This window comes from Balaenoptera musculus, chromosome 17, assembly GCF_009873245.2.
Source record: "Balaenoptera musculus isolate JJ_BM4_2016_0621 chromosome 17, mBalMus1.pri.v3, whole genome shotgun sequence".
In the NCBI taxonomy this organism is placed as follows: domain Eukaryota; kingdom Metazoa; phylum Chordata; class Mammalia; order Artiodactyla; family Balaenopteridae; genus Balaenoptera; species Balaenoptera musculus.
Window position 1 is genome coordinate 33,712,288 of NC_045801.1, and position 16,132 is coordinate 33,728,419.

Sequence of the window (16,132 nt, forward strand, 5' to 3'; positions counted from 1 at the left end):
TTTTATATTTAAGACTTTAAGCCAGTTTGAGTTTATTATTGTGTATGGTGTGAGTGAGTGTTTAACTTCATTGATTTACATGAAGCTGTCCAGCTTTCCCAAAACCACTTGCCGAAGAGACTATCTTTTCTCCATTGTATATTTTTGCCTCCTTTGTCAAAGGTTAAGTGACTGTAGGTGTGTGGGTTTATTTCTGGACTCTGTATTCTGTTCCATTGACCCATATGTCTGTTTTTGTGCCCATACCACACTGTTTTGATTACTGTAGCTTTGTAGTAGTGTCTGAAGTCTCGGAGGGTTATGCCTCCAGCTTTGTTCTTTTTCCTTGGGATTGCTTTGACAATTCTGGTTCTTTTGTGGTTCCAGGTAAATTTTAGGGTTATTTTTTCTAGTTCTGTGAAAAATGTCATGGGTAATTTGATAGGGATCTCATTAAATTTGTAGATATGACCATTTTAACAGTATTGATTCTTCTAACCCAAGAGCATGGGATATTTTTCCATTTCTCATCTTCAGTTTGCTTTATCAATATTTTAGTTCTCAGTGTATAAATCTTTCATCTCCTTGATCAGGTTTATTCCTAAGTATTTTATTTATGTAAAAAAATGATTCAGATACATATATTTTTTTCATATACTTTTCCACTATACATTATTACAAGACACTGAATATAGTTACCTGAGCTATACAGTGGGTCCTTGCTGTTTATCTCTTTTATACATAGTAGTGTGTATACATTAATCCCAAACTCCCAACTTATCTCCCCACTATCCCCTCTGGCAGCCACAAGTTTGTTTCCATGTCTGTGATTCTATTTCTGTTTTGTACATAAGTTCATTGATAGCATTTTTTTGGATGCTACATATAAGTGATATCATATGTTTGTCTTTCTCTGACTTATTTCACTTAATGTGATAATCTCTAGGTCCATCCATGTTGTTGCAAATGGCATTATTTCATTTTTTTTTATGGCTAAGTAATATTCAATTGTATATATATACCACATCTCCTTTTTCCATTCATCTGTTGATGGATACTTAGGTTGCTTCTATGTCTTGGCTATTATAAATAGTGCTGTTATGACCATTGGGGTGCATGTATCTTTTCAAATGAGAGTTTTCTCCGGGTATATGCCCAGGAGTGGGATTGTAGTATCATAAGATAACTTTATTTTTTTAAGGAACGTCCATACAGCTCTCTGTAATGGCTGTACCAATTTACATTCCTCCCACGTTGTAGGAGGGCTCCCTTTTCTCCACACCCTCTCTAGCATTTATTATTTGTAGACTTTTTAATGATGGCCATTCTGACTGGTGTGAGGTGGTACCTCATTGTAGTTTTGATTTGCATTTCTCTAATAATTAGGAGTGTTGAGCATCTTTTCATGTGCCTGTCGGCTATTTGGATGTCTTCTTTGGAAAAATGTCTATTTAGGTTTTCTGCCCATTTTTTGATTGGGTTGTTTATTCTTTTGATATTAAGCTGTATGAGCTGTTTGTATACTTTGGAAATTAATCCCTTGTTGGTTGCATCATCTGCAAATACATTCTCCCATTCTGTGGGTTGTCTTTTCATTTTGTTTATGGTTTCCTTTGCTGTGCAAAAGCTTTTAAGTTTAATTAGGTTCCATTTGTTTTCATCTTTATTTTCATTACTGTAAGAGATGGATCCAAAAAAATATTCCTGTGATTTATTTTAAAGAGTGTTCTGCCTGTGTTTTCCTGTAAGAGGTCTTACATTTAGGTCTTTAATACATTTTGAGTTTATTTTTGTATGTTTTGTTAGAGAATGTTCTAATTTCATTCTTTTACACGTAGCTGTCCAGTTTTCCCAGCGCTACTTACTGAAGAGACTGTCTTTTCTCCATCGTATATTCTTTCCTCCTTTGTCATAAATTAATTGATCATAAGTGTGTAGGTTTATTTCTGGGCTTTCTATCCTGTTCCATGGATCTATATGTTTGTTTTTGTACTAGTACCATACCGTTTTGATTACCGTAGCTTTGTAATATAGTCTGAAGTCAGGAAGTGTGATTCCTCCAGCTCTGTTCTTCTTTCTTAGTTGTTTTGACTATTTGGGGTCTTTTGTGTTTCCATACAAATTTACAAAATTTTTGTTCTAGTTCTGTGAAAAATGCCATTGGTAATTTGAGGAATTGCATTAATCTGTAGATTGTCTTGGGTAGTATAGTTGTTTTGACAATATTGATTCTTCCAATCCAAGAAGAACATGGTATATCTTTCCATGTGTTTGTGTCATCTTCAGTTTCTTTCATCAACATCTTATAGTTTCCAAAAACAGTTTCTTTGCCTCCTTAGGTAGGTTTATTAGTAGGTTTTTTTTTTTTCTTTTTGATGCAGTGGTAAATGGGATTGTTTTCTTACTTTCTCTTTCTGGTATTTCATTATTAGTGTATAGAAATACAACAGATTTCTGTATATTAATTTTGTATCCAGTAACTTCACCATATTCATTGATGAGCTCTAGTAGTTTTCTGGCAGCGTCTTCAGGATTTTCTATGTGTAGTATTATGTCATCTGCAAACAGTGACAACTTTACTTCTTTTCCAGTTTGAATTTCTTTTATTTCTTTTTCCTCTCTGATTGCCATGGCTAGGACTTCCAAAACTATGTTGAGTAAAAGTGGCGAGAATGGACATCCATGTCTTGTTTCTGATCTTAGAGGAAATGCTTTCAGCTTTTCACTATTATGATGTTAGTTATGGGTTTGCCATATATGGCCTTTATTATGTTGAGGCATGTCCCCTCTATGTTCACCTTCTGGAGAGGTTTTTTTTTTCTTATCATAAATGGGTGTTGAATTTGTTAAAAGCTTTTTCTGCATCTGTTGAGATGGTCTTTTAGTTTTTACTCTTCAATTTATTCATGTTGTATATCACATTGATTTGCAGGTATTGAAAAATCCTTGTATCCCTGGGATAAATCCCCGTTGATCATAGTGTATGATCTTTTTAATGTATTGTTGCATTCGGTTTGCTGGTATTTTGTTGAGGGTTTTCGTATCTATGTTCATCAGTGATACTCACCTATTTTTGTGATTTTTTTTTTGTCTGGTTTTGGTATCAGGGTGTTGATGGCCTCATTTAATGAATTTGGAACTGTTCCTTCCTCTGCAGTTTTTTGGAACAATTTCAGAATGATAGGTGTTAACTCTCCTCTAAATGTTTGGTAGTATTCATCTGCGAAGCCATCTGGTCCTGGACTTTTGTTTATTAAGTGTATCTTTTCTTTTGGAAGAGTTTGAGAGGGATTGGTATAAGTTCTTAGTACGTTTGATAGAATTCCCCAGTGAAGCCACCAGTCCTGGACTTCTGTTTGCTGGGAGGTTTATGGGTTTTGTTTGTGGTTTTTTTTCTATATAGTTTCTATTTCACTTTTAGTGATCATTCTGTTCAGAGTATCTGTTTCTTCTTGATTCAGTTTTTGGTGGGGTGTATGTTTCTAGAAACTTGTCAATTTCTTCTAGGTTGTCCAGTTTGTTGGCATATCATTGTTCATAGTATTGTTTTATGGTCTTTCGTATTTCTGTGGTGTCAGTTATTTCTCCTTTCATTTCTTAATTTGTTTATTTGTGTCCTCTCTCTTTTCTTCTTGGTGAGCCTGGCCAGAGGTTTGTCGATTTTGTTTATCCTTTCAAAAAAGCAGCTCTTGGTTTTATTGACTATTTCTATTGTTTTTTTAACCTCTGAATTTATTTCCTCTCTTATCTTTATTACTTCCTTCCTTTTGCCAGCTTTAGGTTTTGTCTGTCCTTTTTTCTTTTAGGTGGTAGGTTAGGTTATTTGAGATTTTTCTTGCTTTTTGAGGACCGCCTCTATTGCTATGAGCTTCTCTTAGGACTGCTTTTGCTGCATCCCATAGATTTTGTATGGTTGTGTTTTCATTGTCATTTTTCTCACGGTATTTTTTAATTTCCTCTTTGATTTCATCATTGACCCATTGGGTTTTTAGTAGCATGTTATTTAATCTCTATATAATCGTGGGGTTTTTTTTTTTCTTATTACTCTTTCTGTGGTTGATTTCTAATTTCATACCATAGTGGTCAGAAAAGATGCTTGAAATAATTTTTTTTCTTTACAAATATTAAAAACGTGATTTTTAATAATGTAAGTACAAAATTTTATTTCTTTATACAACTGTAATGGTATTTGGATCAAACTGCTAGAATTTATTTAAAAAACAAAATAAAACAATGATATAAAAACTGCAAGAAAGTTTGAATCCAAAGGTTTTCCTCTAACAGTACCAAATACCACAAGGAACAGATTATTATACAAATGTGTACAAATTTTAAATACAAATACAGTAGGGTTGGATTTTAAAGGAAAACAAACAAACAAAAATCAGGTCCTCATCAGGACTTCGTTAATGTGTACAAATGACAGTGGTAGGATTGACTTCTTCCTGTACTAATCCATGTCTCTGAGGCCCTTCCTTGATACTCTGTGTCAAACAGGAAACTGACATGGGTACAGAGGAGGCGTGGGACAGGTGCTAACACACAAACTCAAACCAGGATTTCTGCTGTTCGTGATTTTGGTTCCCAAACATTCCTGTTTCCTTCTGTTTCCCCAGTTAAATATCAAAACTGCTCTGAGGTGAGAATGGCATTCAGCAGCCAGAATACCTTTAAGAAAAACAGCACTGTGACCACACTGGTGGGAAGAAAGGAAGGAATTAAATAGGATGCAGGCTGGCGGCACTTTCCTCAAAGATCTACTTTGATACTACGGTGCTCCATCCAGGCCAAGGGAAGAAAGCAGTCACCTCAGAGCCTGGTTTTGATGTGGACTCTCAAACCAAATTTAAAAACAACCCTGAAGCCCTCAACTGTTTTTTTTGGAACTGGGAAGCAAAAATCTGGTTCTTTGGAAATAAGGGCAGCTGGTAATGGTAACAGTCCTTTTTATTTAGTTTCTTGACATTGTTCAGTTGTAAAGAACTAGAATCTCAATATGATTCCTTTTCGAGGCACAGTACCTGAAAGTGTAGATAATTTGGAGTTTGCAGAGGAGACCAGAGGAAGGAGGGGAGGAAGAAATGACAAATCTGTATCTTCCACATGCTGTTGCTGGTGGAGGCTCTTGTTTTTAAATTATATATACAGAAATTTACAGGATAAGTTAAAATGTAAGAGAGTTTAAAGAGTTAAATACACATAATTAAAACACATCCACACACGCACATAAACAAACCTACATGAGAATAGAGTACTTTTTTCGCAATTTGCTTAAGTGTGGAATGCAGAACACTGTGTATCTGCCCAGCAGGGGAGCCAATGAGATGAACCCAGGAATCAGGCTGGGCAAAGCTCACCTTCCACACCCGCCAAGCAACTAAGCAGCAGAACTGTGAGCTAAGCTGACGCTGCCAATGGAAGTTACCAGGTCTTAGCTCTGCAGACCAAATGCTGTGGGTCAGCTCACAATATAGGCCATTCAGCTGGTGGCATTGACGGCCTTACCCTCTCCAGGGCTCACAAATCTCCTTGGCTCCGACTGAGGCTGCCAGTGGTACCAATGATTACAATAAGTTTTGAGACATGGACACTGGTAGAGCAGGAATTGGAATGAACCCTCCTACTAAGTTCACTTAAGCCATCGCAACAACTTTCAGATGGGAACGATGTTATCACCTCCCACCTAGGTCACTTCAAGTTGAAAAGCTTTGTACTTTCAGTTAACTGACGTCTTCCCATAATCTTTCCCATTGCATTTCAGACTGTAAGACAGGTAAGGCAAATGGTCAGTGATGGGTCTGAAGGTACAATTGAGTTTGGAAAAAAATCACATTTTGGCTGACCTTAAAGCGATGCACTTGACATCCAGAACAAGCCCCAGCCCCCAAGTTACATTGATTTTTTTTTTTTTTTTAGTATAGAGAAAACTATAGACTAATTTTATTTATTAATATGTATGCAAAAATTCTGAATAAAAGTATTAGCAAATGGAATCCAGCAATGAAAAAACAATAATTATGATCAAGTAGGGTTTAGCCAAAGAGAGCAAGGATAATGAGATACAAAGGAAATCTATCAGCATAATTCATTATATCAATGAAGGGAAAAATGGTCATATTAATTAATGTTGAAAAGTCTTTAGATGGAATTCAGCACCCATTCTAGACAAAAATGACGTATAATTGGTTTAGAATATCTGGCAAGTTCTGAGGTTGGCTAATCCTGACCCATTCCTAGTCTCCTTTGTTGGAACTGGTTCCATTATTTTGTTTGTTTGTTTGTTCTTTTTTTTTCACACACACACACTGTATTTTATTTTTACAAGAGATAAATAGACTGACACCAAGCATTGTAAATGGATGACCACAACAAAAGCAACGATTGCAATTACCAAACATGAAACACACTCATACTACATCATAATATTGACATTCAGTCCAGTAATCCTCCACTGTAACAGCTCCTTTACTTTGCAGTGAAAATTGATTTGTATATTCTTTGCCTCTGAGTCCTTGTGGGATTTTTTTTTTTAATTCAAACAGAAAGTCACAAACATTATAATCATCCTCATCAGTTCACTCAGACCCATGTAATTAATTTTTTTGTCATCTTGATCTTTTGTTAGCACTTTTATGAGTTCATCAGTTTTTCATTAGAGTTCTGAAAATGCTTATTCATTCAGTTCAGCAGTACAGTCAGTTACCAGAAACCTGAACTTGTCAGAGTCTTTTCCATGAATTGCTTGAAGATGAAACCCTTTTATAGGAACATATTTGCAAAAGCATCAGAGTACACCCAGAACTGTCTGTAAATGACAAAAGACTTAAAAATGACCACGGTTAAAGATTTGATGAAAGTTCATAATAATGCAATTGACAAGGAAATTTAGTTATTTCTGAGATACACATTTTAAAGTAATAACTAGAATTATGACTTATTATACCAAAACATACAAGATTTTTAGAAATTTCATGTAATGTCTGAAACATTTATATTAACATATTTCCATACAAATAACCCAATGAAAGTTTAGTATTAGTTGTTTTGTTTGTTTTTTTCTATACTGCAGGTTCTTATTAGTCATCAATTTTATACACATCAGTGTACACATGTCAATCCCAATTGCCCAATTCAGCATACCACCATCCCCACCCCACCGCAGTTTTCCCCACTTGGTGTCCATATGTCTGTTCTCTACATCTGTGTCTCAACTTCTGCCCTGCAAACCGGCTCATCTGTACCATTTTTCTAGGTTCCACATACATGCGTTAATATACGATATTTGTTTTTCTCTTTCTGACTTACCTCACTCTGTATGAGAGTCTTTAGATCCATCCACGTCTCAACAAATGACTCAATTTCGTTCCTTTTTATGGCAGAGTAATATTCCATTGTATATATGTACCACAACTTCTTTATCCATTCATCTGTCGATGGGCATTTAGGTTGCTTCCATGACCTGGCTATTGTAAATAGTGCTGCAATGAACATTGGGGTGCATGTGTCTTTTTGAATTATTGTTTTCCCTGGGTATATGCCCAGTAATGGGATTGCTGGATCATATGGTACATCTATTTTTAGTTTTTTACGGAACCTCCATACTGTTCTCCATAGGGGCTGTATCAATTTACATTCACACCAAGAGTGCAAGAGGGTTCCCTTTTCTCCACACCCTCTCCAGCATTTGTTGTTTGTAGATTTTCTGATGGTGCCCATTCTAACTAGTGTGAGGTGATATCTCATTGTAGTTTTGATTTGCATTTCTCTAATAGTTAGTGATGTTGAGCATCTTTTCATGTGCTTCTTGGCCATCTGTATGTCTTCTTTGGAGAAATATCTATTTAGGTCTTCTGCCCATTTTTGGATTGGGTTGTTTGTTTCTTGAATATTGAGCTGAATGAGCTGTTTATATATTTTGGAGATTAATCCTTTGTCTGTTGATTCATTTACAAATACTTTCTCCCATTCTGAGGGTTGTCTTTTTGTCTTGTTTATGGTTTCCTTTGCTGTGCAAAAGCTTTGAAGTTTCATTAGGTCCCATTTGTTTATTTTTGTTTTTATTTCCATTACTCTAGAAGGTGGATCAAAAAAGATCTTGAGGTGATTTATGTCAAAGAGTGTTCTTCCTATGTTTTCCTCTAAGAGTTTTATAGTGTACAGTCTCACATTTAGGTCTCGAATCCATTTTGAGTTTATTTTTGTGTATGGTGTTAGGGAGTGTTCTAATTTCCTTCTTTTACATGTAGCTGTCCAGTTTTCCCAGCACCACTTATTGAAGAGGCTGTCTTTTCTCCATTGTATATCTTTGCCTCCTTTGTCATAGATTAGTTGACCATAGGTGCGTGGGTTTATCTCTGGGCTTTCTATCTTGTTCCATTGATCTGTGTTTCTGTTTTTGTGCCAGTACCATATTGTCTTGATTACTGTAGCTCTGTAGTGTAGTCTGAAGTCAGGGAGTCTGATTCCTCCAGCTCCGTTTTTTTCCCTCAAGACTGCTTTGGCTATTCGGGATCTTTTGTGTCTCCATACAAATTTTAAGATGATTTGTTCTAGTTCCATAAAAAACGCCATTGGTAATTTGATAGGGATTGCATTGAATCTGTAAATTGCTTTGGGTAGTATAGTCATTTTCACAATATTGATTCTTCCAATCCAAGAACATGGTATATCTCTCCATCTGTTGGTATTATCATTTAATTTCTTTCATCAGTGTCTTATAGTTTTCTGCATACAGGTCTTTTGTCTCCCTAGGTAGGTTTATTCCTAGGTATTTTATTCTTTTTGTTGCAATGGTAAATGGGAGTGTTTCCATAATTTCTCTTTCAGATTTTTCATCATTAGTTTAGAGGAATGCAAGAGATTTCTGTGCATTAATTTTGTATCCTGCAACTTTACCAAATTCATTGATAAGCTCTAGTAGTTTTCTGGTGGCATCTTTAGGATTCTCTATGTATAGTATCATGTCATCTGCAAACAGTGACAGTTTTACTTCTTCTTTTCCAATTTGTATTCCTTTTCTTTCTTTTTCTTCTCTGATTGCCGTGGCTAGGACTTCCAAAACTATGTTGAATAATAGTGGTGAGAGTGGACATCCTTGTCTCATTCCTGATCTTAGAGGAAATGCTTCCAGTTTTTCACCATTGAGAATGATGTTTGCTGTGGGTTTGTCGTATATGGCCTTTATTATGTTGAGGTAGGTTCCCTCTATGCCCACTTTCTGGAGAGTTTTTATCATAAATGGGTGTTGAATTTTGTCAAAAGCTTTTTCTGCATCTATTGAGATCATATGGTTTTTGTTCTTCAATTTGTTAATATGGTGTATCACATTGATTGATTTGGGTATTTTGAAGAATCCTTGCATCCCTGGGATAAATCCCACTTGATCGTGGTGTATGATCCTTTTATGTGTTGTTGGATTCTGTTTGCTAGTATTTTGTTGAGGATTTTTGCATCTATATTCATCAGTGATATTGGTCTGTAATTTTCTTTTTTTGTAGTATCTTTGTCTGGTTTTGGTATCAGGGTGATGGTGGCCTCATAGAATGAATTTGGGAGTGTTCCTTCCTCTGCAATTTTTTGGAAGAGTTTGAGAAGGATGGGTGTTAGCTCTTTTCTAAATGTTTGATAAAATTCACCTGTGAAGCCATCTGGTCCTGGACTTTTGTTTGTTGGAAGATTTTTAATCACAGTTTCAATTTCATTACTTGCTATTCATCTGTTCATGTTTTCTGTTTCTTCCTGGTTCAGTCTTGGAAGGTTATACCTTTCTAAGAATTTGTCCATTTCTTCCAGGTTGTCCATTTTATTGGCATAGAGTTGCTTGTAGTAGTCTCTTAGGATGCTCTGTATTTCTGTGGCGTCTGTTGTAACGTCTCCTTTTTCATTTCTAATTTTATTGATTTGAGTCCTCTCCCTCTTTTTCTTGATGAGTCTGGCTAATGGCTTATCAATTTTGTTTATCTTCTCAAAGAACCAGCTTTTAGTTTTATTGATCTTTGCTATTGTTTTCTTTGTTTCTATTTCATTTATTTCCGCTCTGGTCTTTATGATTTCTTTCCTTCTGCTAACTTTGGGTTTTGTTTGTTCTTCTTTCTCTAGTTCCTTTAGGTGTAAGGTTAGATTGTTTACTTGAGATTTTTCTTGTTTCTTTAGGTAGGCTTTTATAGCTATAAACTTCCCTCTTAGAACTGCTTTTGCTGCATCCCATAGGTTTTGGATCATCGTGTTTTCATTGTCATTTGTCTCTAGGTATTTTTTGATTTCCTCTTTGATTTCTTCAGTGATCTCTTAGTTATTTAGTAACGTATTGTTTAGCCTCCATGTGTTTGTGTTTCCTACGTTTTTTCCCCTGTAATTCATTTCTAATCTCATAGCGTTGTGGTCAGAAAAGATGCTTGATATGATTTCAATTTTCTTAAATTTACTGAGGCTTGATTTGTGACCCAAGATGTGATCTATCCTGGAGAATGTTCCATGCGCACTTGAGAAGAAAGTGTAGTCTGCTGTTTTTGGATGGAATGGCCTATAAATATCAATTAAATCTATCTGGTCTATTGTGTCATTTAAAGCTTCTGTTTCCTTATTTATGGTCATTTTGGATGATCTGTCCATTGGTGTAAGTGAGGTGTTAAAGTCCCCCACTATTATTGTGTTACTGTCGATTTCCTCTTTTATAGCTGTTAGCAGTGGCCTTATGTATTGAGGTGCTCCTATGTTGGGTGCATATATATTTATAATTGTTATATCTTCTTCTTGGATTGATCCCTTGATCATTTGGTAGTGTCCTTCCTTGTCTCTTGTAACATTCTTTATTTTAAAGTCTATTTTATCTGAGGTGAGTATAGCTACTCCAGCTTTCTTTTGATTTCCATTTGCATGGAATATCTTTTTCCATCCCCTCACTTTCAGTCTGTATGTGTCCCTAGGTCTGAAGTGGGTCTCTTGTAGACAGCATATATATGGGTCTTGGTTTTGTATCCATTCAGCAAGCCTGTGTCTTTTGGTTGGAGCATTTAATCCATTCACGTTTAAGGTAATTATCGATATGTATGTTCCTATGACCATTTTCTTAATTGTTTTGGGTTTGTTTTTGTAGGTCCTTTTCTTCTCTTGTGTTTCCCACTTACAGAAGTTCCTTTAGTATTTGTTGTAAAGCTGGTTTGGTGGTGCTGAATTCTCTTAGCTTTTGCTTGTCTGTAAAGCTTTTGATTTCTCCATGGAATCTGAATGAGATCCTTGCTGGGTAGAGTAATCTTGGTTGTAGGTTCTTCCCTTTCATCACTTTAAGTATATTATGCCACTCCTTTCTGGCTTGTAGAGTTTCTGCTGAGAAATCAGCTGTTAACCTTATGGGAGTTCCCTTGTATGTTATTTGTCATTTTTCCCTTGCTGCTTTCAATAATTTTTCTTTGTCTTTGATTTTTGCCAATTTGATTACTATGTGTCTTGGCGTGTTTTTCCTTGGGTTTATCCTGTGTGGGACTTGCTGCGCTTCCTGGACTTGGGTGGCTGTTTCCTTTCCATGTTAGGGAAGTTTTTGACTATAGTCTCTTCAAATATTTTCTCGGGTCCTTTCTCTCTCTCTTCTCCTTTTGGGACCCCTATAATGCGAATGTTTTTGTGTTTAATGTTGTCCCAGAGGTCTCTTAGTCTGTCTTCATTTCTTTTCATTCTTTTTTCTTTATTCTGTTCTGCAGCAGTGAATTCCACCATTCTGTCTTCTAGGTCACTTATCCTTTCTTCTGCCTCAGTTATTCTGCTATTGATTCCTTCTAGTGTAGTTTTCATTTCAGTTATTGTATTGTTCATCTCTGTTTGTTTGTTCTTTAATTCTTCTAGGTCTTTGTTAAACATTTCTTGCATCTTCTCGATCTTTGCCTCCATTCTTATTCTGAGGCCCTGGATCATCTTCACTATCGTTATTCTGAATTCTCTTTCTGGAAGGTTGCCTATCTCCACTTCATTTAGTTGTTTTTCTGGGGTTTTATCTTGTTCCTTCATCTGGTATATAGCCCTGTGCCTTTTCATCTTGTCTATCTTTCTGTGAATGTGGTTTTTGTTGCACAGGCTGCAGTATTAAAGTTTTTCTTGCTTCTGCTGTCTGCCCTCTGGTGGTTGAGGCTATCTAAGAGGCTTGATGAGAGGCTCTGGTGGTGGGTAGAGCTGACTGTTGCTGTGGTGGTCAGAGCTCAGTAAAACTTTAATCCACTTGACTGTTGATGGGTGGGCCTGGGTTCCCTCCCTGTTGGTTGTTTTGCCTGAGGCAACCCAACACTGGAGCCTACCTGGGCTCTTTGGTTGGGCTAATGACAGACTCTGGGAGGGCTTACGCCAAGGAGTACTTCCCAGAACTTCTGCTGCCAGTGTCCTTTTCCCCTCGGTGAAACAGAGCCACCCCCCGCCTCTGCAGGAGACCTTCCAACACTAGCAGGTAGGTCTGGTTCAGTCTCCCCCGGGGTCATTGCTCCTTCCCCTGGGTCCTGATGCACACACTATTTTGTGTGCGCCCTCCAAGAGTGGGGTCTCTGTTTCCCCCAGTCCTGCCAAAGTCCTGCAATCAATTCCCACTAGGCTTCAAAGTCTGATTCTCTATGAATTCCTCGTCCCGTTGCCGGACCCCCAGGTTGAGAAGCCTGACATGGGGCTCAGAACCTTCACTCCAGTGGGTGGACTTCTGTGGTATAAGTGTTTGCCAGTCTGTGAGTCACCCATCCACCAGTTATGGGATTTGATTTTACTCTGATTACTCCCCTCCTACTGTCTCATTGTGGCTTCTCCTTTGTCTTTGGATGTGGGATATCTTTTTTGGTGAGTTCCAGTGTCTTCCTGTCGATGATTGTCTGGCAGCTAGTTGTGATTCTGATGTTCTCGCAAGAGGGAGTGAGAGCACGTCCTTTTACTCCGCCATCTTGGTTCCTCCCCTGGTCTACATTGATTTTTAAGGCAGATTTATCCACCACAGGAGAAGAAATAATCCCAAGCCCATATTCATGCCAAGGTTTCCTCTTGGCTAAACCTTTGCCATTTCATAAAATTATTAAAAGGAAAGTAGTTACAGTCCTATGTATATATTATACATTATATATACATATATATACACATTATACATATATATAAAAATTTAAAATCTGCACCCAGAGGCCAGTGAAGGGATCTGGAGCAGTCACATATACACAAGCCAGCAACAGGCAAAATAAGGTTTCTGTCCCAGGAGTCTTTGCTGTCACGGTCCAGGCATGATGTAAGCAGTGTGGTTTAGTGTGTTTGACAAGACCTGTTTGGGACAGCCATTCAGCTCAGGTAGTTGTGTGGTCACACACGCCAAGGGGCCAAGCACACAGATGATGGAATCCAGAAGCACTGACAAACTGCCAGACACAGCCACCATGCCCTCGGTTTCCTGCAGGTGGTGTCCAGTGAGGCTCAGGGACTCTCCCAACAGCTGGAGATGAGTGGCCACATCGACAGGCTCTGTCTCGGGGGCTTTGTCTGGTGAGGCGGGTAATAATAGCACGTTGGTGGGTGGGGATTTCTTCGGGGTGACAGTACTCCTGCAGAGGAAGCTTTCACTTTCATGGAACCTTCTGAGCTGGATGCTTTTCTTTTCACAGTTGTAGCTTCTGCTTTGTTCTGTTTGTGTTGCAGATGCTGAGGTTTTTGCTTCCAAATCAGTTTGTCCTTCTCTGGCAATTGCTTCCACACCTCACCCAGTTTTTTACTCAGTTCCCCAAAATCTATGCCTGGATGGTCAGCCACAATGGTTACACGATACTCCTTAAAGAACACCTGGTAGGCCGACATGTTCTTCTTTTTTGGCTTTTCTCCTCTGTCTCTCTCTTTGTCCTTCTCCTCTCTTTTTTTTCTCACTGTGCCAATCTGTGTGGAGGCCAGGAAACGTGGGGGAGGGGCGGCTGCTCCAGTGTATGGGATGCTGGGCGGAGGGCCGGGCAGCGCTGGGACCTCTCCCACTGCAGCAGCATGAAGTCCCGACCTTCTCTTGGACTTGGAGTGTCGCTTCTCTTTATGCTTCTCCTTGTCCTTCTGTTTGCTCTTCTTTGACTTCTTGTTCTTCTTGATTTCCCGGTAAGAATCATCAATCACTAACTCCCCAGCCTCCAGCTCCCCGCCAGAGGAGGAGCCTGATTCTACTAGAATAGGTTCAGCCCTGAAAGATCAAGGTTAGCACTGTGGGATTCTGGGAACTGGGAGGCATCAGACCCATAGCCTTCAGGGCCAGGAGACGAACGTGAATCTGAGAATGACTTGTGCTTCTTCCAGGCTGTTTTCAGAAAGCTCCGTAACTCGTGTCCTAGGAGTAAAGCACCTTGCTCATCTCAAGCTGACTTCTTAGAGGATTTTTTCACAGTTGCTTGTTGAGAGGGGTACTGAAAAGACTCCTCATCAACTGAGCTGATTCCCTTCTCCTTTGGTGAGAGAATAAGTTTCATCTTTAACCCGTCAGGCTCCCAAAGGGTTAGTGTCTCAGTGTTCACATAGAGTGGTTTCATTTTTTTGGATTTGTGGGAACCACCATCCCCCAGGGACAGCTCCCCACTGCTTCCGCTGACTTTCTTCCTGTGGTGTTCCTTTTTACTCTCTGAATGGCTTGATGAACTGGAGGATTTTTCTCCTGTCTTTTTGGGGGGCTTGGTGTCTTTTGCCAGAGGGGAAGTGATCCCTTTCAGCAGGTCCATAGTTGTATCAGCAGATTAAGGGCTGGACTTTTTCTTTTTCTTCTGTGATGATTCCAAAGACGAAATATCTGGTGTATCACAAATGAAGACTGGTCTTCTATGCTGAATCCTCCACAATACCAGCCCTCCACCTCTCTCCTCCTTCACCCTGGTTTATCGGCACTCAGAACAAGAATCACTGTCCTCCGTAGTAGTAATCATCAGAGGAGTGCTTCCTCTTCTTGTGCTTGTCCATCCCCAGGAAGTAAAGTTCACTGTCCTTTAACCTCTTCTTGGAAGAATTCCTGACCTGAGCAGTGATTTCTTCCTCTTCCCTTAAAAAATCTTTGTAAGAACGTTTCTTTTCTTGTTGGCTTCGGCCAGCAGCTAGCCCTATGTCCTCAAAGCTGTGATCACCATCAAAGCAATCTTCACTAGGCTTGCCCGGATCCTGCCTCAGTGCGCTGACTGCCGCCATCTTGGAGAAGGAGCGAAAAGCGCAAGCAGCCAGGGAGCCTCAGTCGAGCCCAGAGCGCAGACCTTGAAATAATTTCTATCCTCTTAAGTTTGTTGAGGCTTGTTTTGTGTCCCCCTATGTGGTGTATCCTAAGGAATGTTCCGTGTGTATTCTGAAATACGCCTGCTTGAAAAGAATGTGTATTCTAGGGGTTTTTTTTTGCATATAATGTCCTGAAAATATCAATTAAGTCTACCTGTTCTATTGTATCATTTAGTATTTCTGTTGCCTTGTTGATTTTCTATTTGGAAGATCTGTCCATTGACGTCAGTGGGGTGTTAAAGTTTCCTACTGTTATTTTATTCCCAGCAATTTCTCTCTTTGTTAGTATTTGTTTTATGTATTTAGGTGATCATATTGGTTGCATATATATTGAGTATAATATCCTCTTCTTGTATTGATGCTTTTATCATTATATACTGTTCTTCTTTATCTTTCTTTGTGACCTTTGTCTTAAAGTCTATTTTGTCTGATATGAGTATTCCTACCCTGTTCTTGTCATTTCCATTTGCATGAATATCTTTTTCTATCCCCTCTCTTTTTTTTTTTTTTTGGCTGTGTCAGGTCTTTGTTGCTGTGTGCAGGCTTTCTCTAGTTGTGGCAAGTGGGGGCTACTCTTTGTTGTGGTGCATGGGCTTCTCATTTCAGTGGCTTCTCTTGTTGCGGAGCACAGGCTCTAGGCGCATGGGCTTCAGTAGTTGTGGCGCATGGGCTCAGTAGTTGTGGTGCACGGGTTTAGTTGCTCCGTGACATGCGGGTTCTTCCCAGACCAGGGATCGAACCCATGTCCCCTGCATTGGCAGGCGGATTCTTAACCACTGCCTCACCAGGGAAGTCCCTATCCCCTCACTTTCAATCTATGTGTGTCCTTCGCTCTAAAGTGGGCAGTATATTGGAGGCTCTTGTTTTTTTAATCCAATCTGCCACTCTGTCTTTTGATTTGAGCATTTACTTCATGAACATT

The 16,132-nt window shown here is 38.6% G+C and overlaps 1 protein-coding gene and 1 pseudogene across 1 annotated transcript in view; one reads left to right on the top strand and one right to left on the bottom strand.

Annotated features, from left to right (window-relative positions):
- The window catches only part of SLC25A32 (solute carrier family 25 member 32), a 56,274-nt gene that overhangs the window by 22,550 nt on the left and 17,592 nt on the right, over positions 1 to 16,132 (top strand). The window lies entirely within an intron of this gene.
- LOC118883754 lies at positions 13,202 to 14,687 on the bottom strand (annotated as a pseudogene).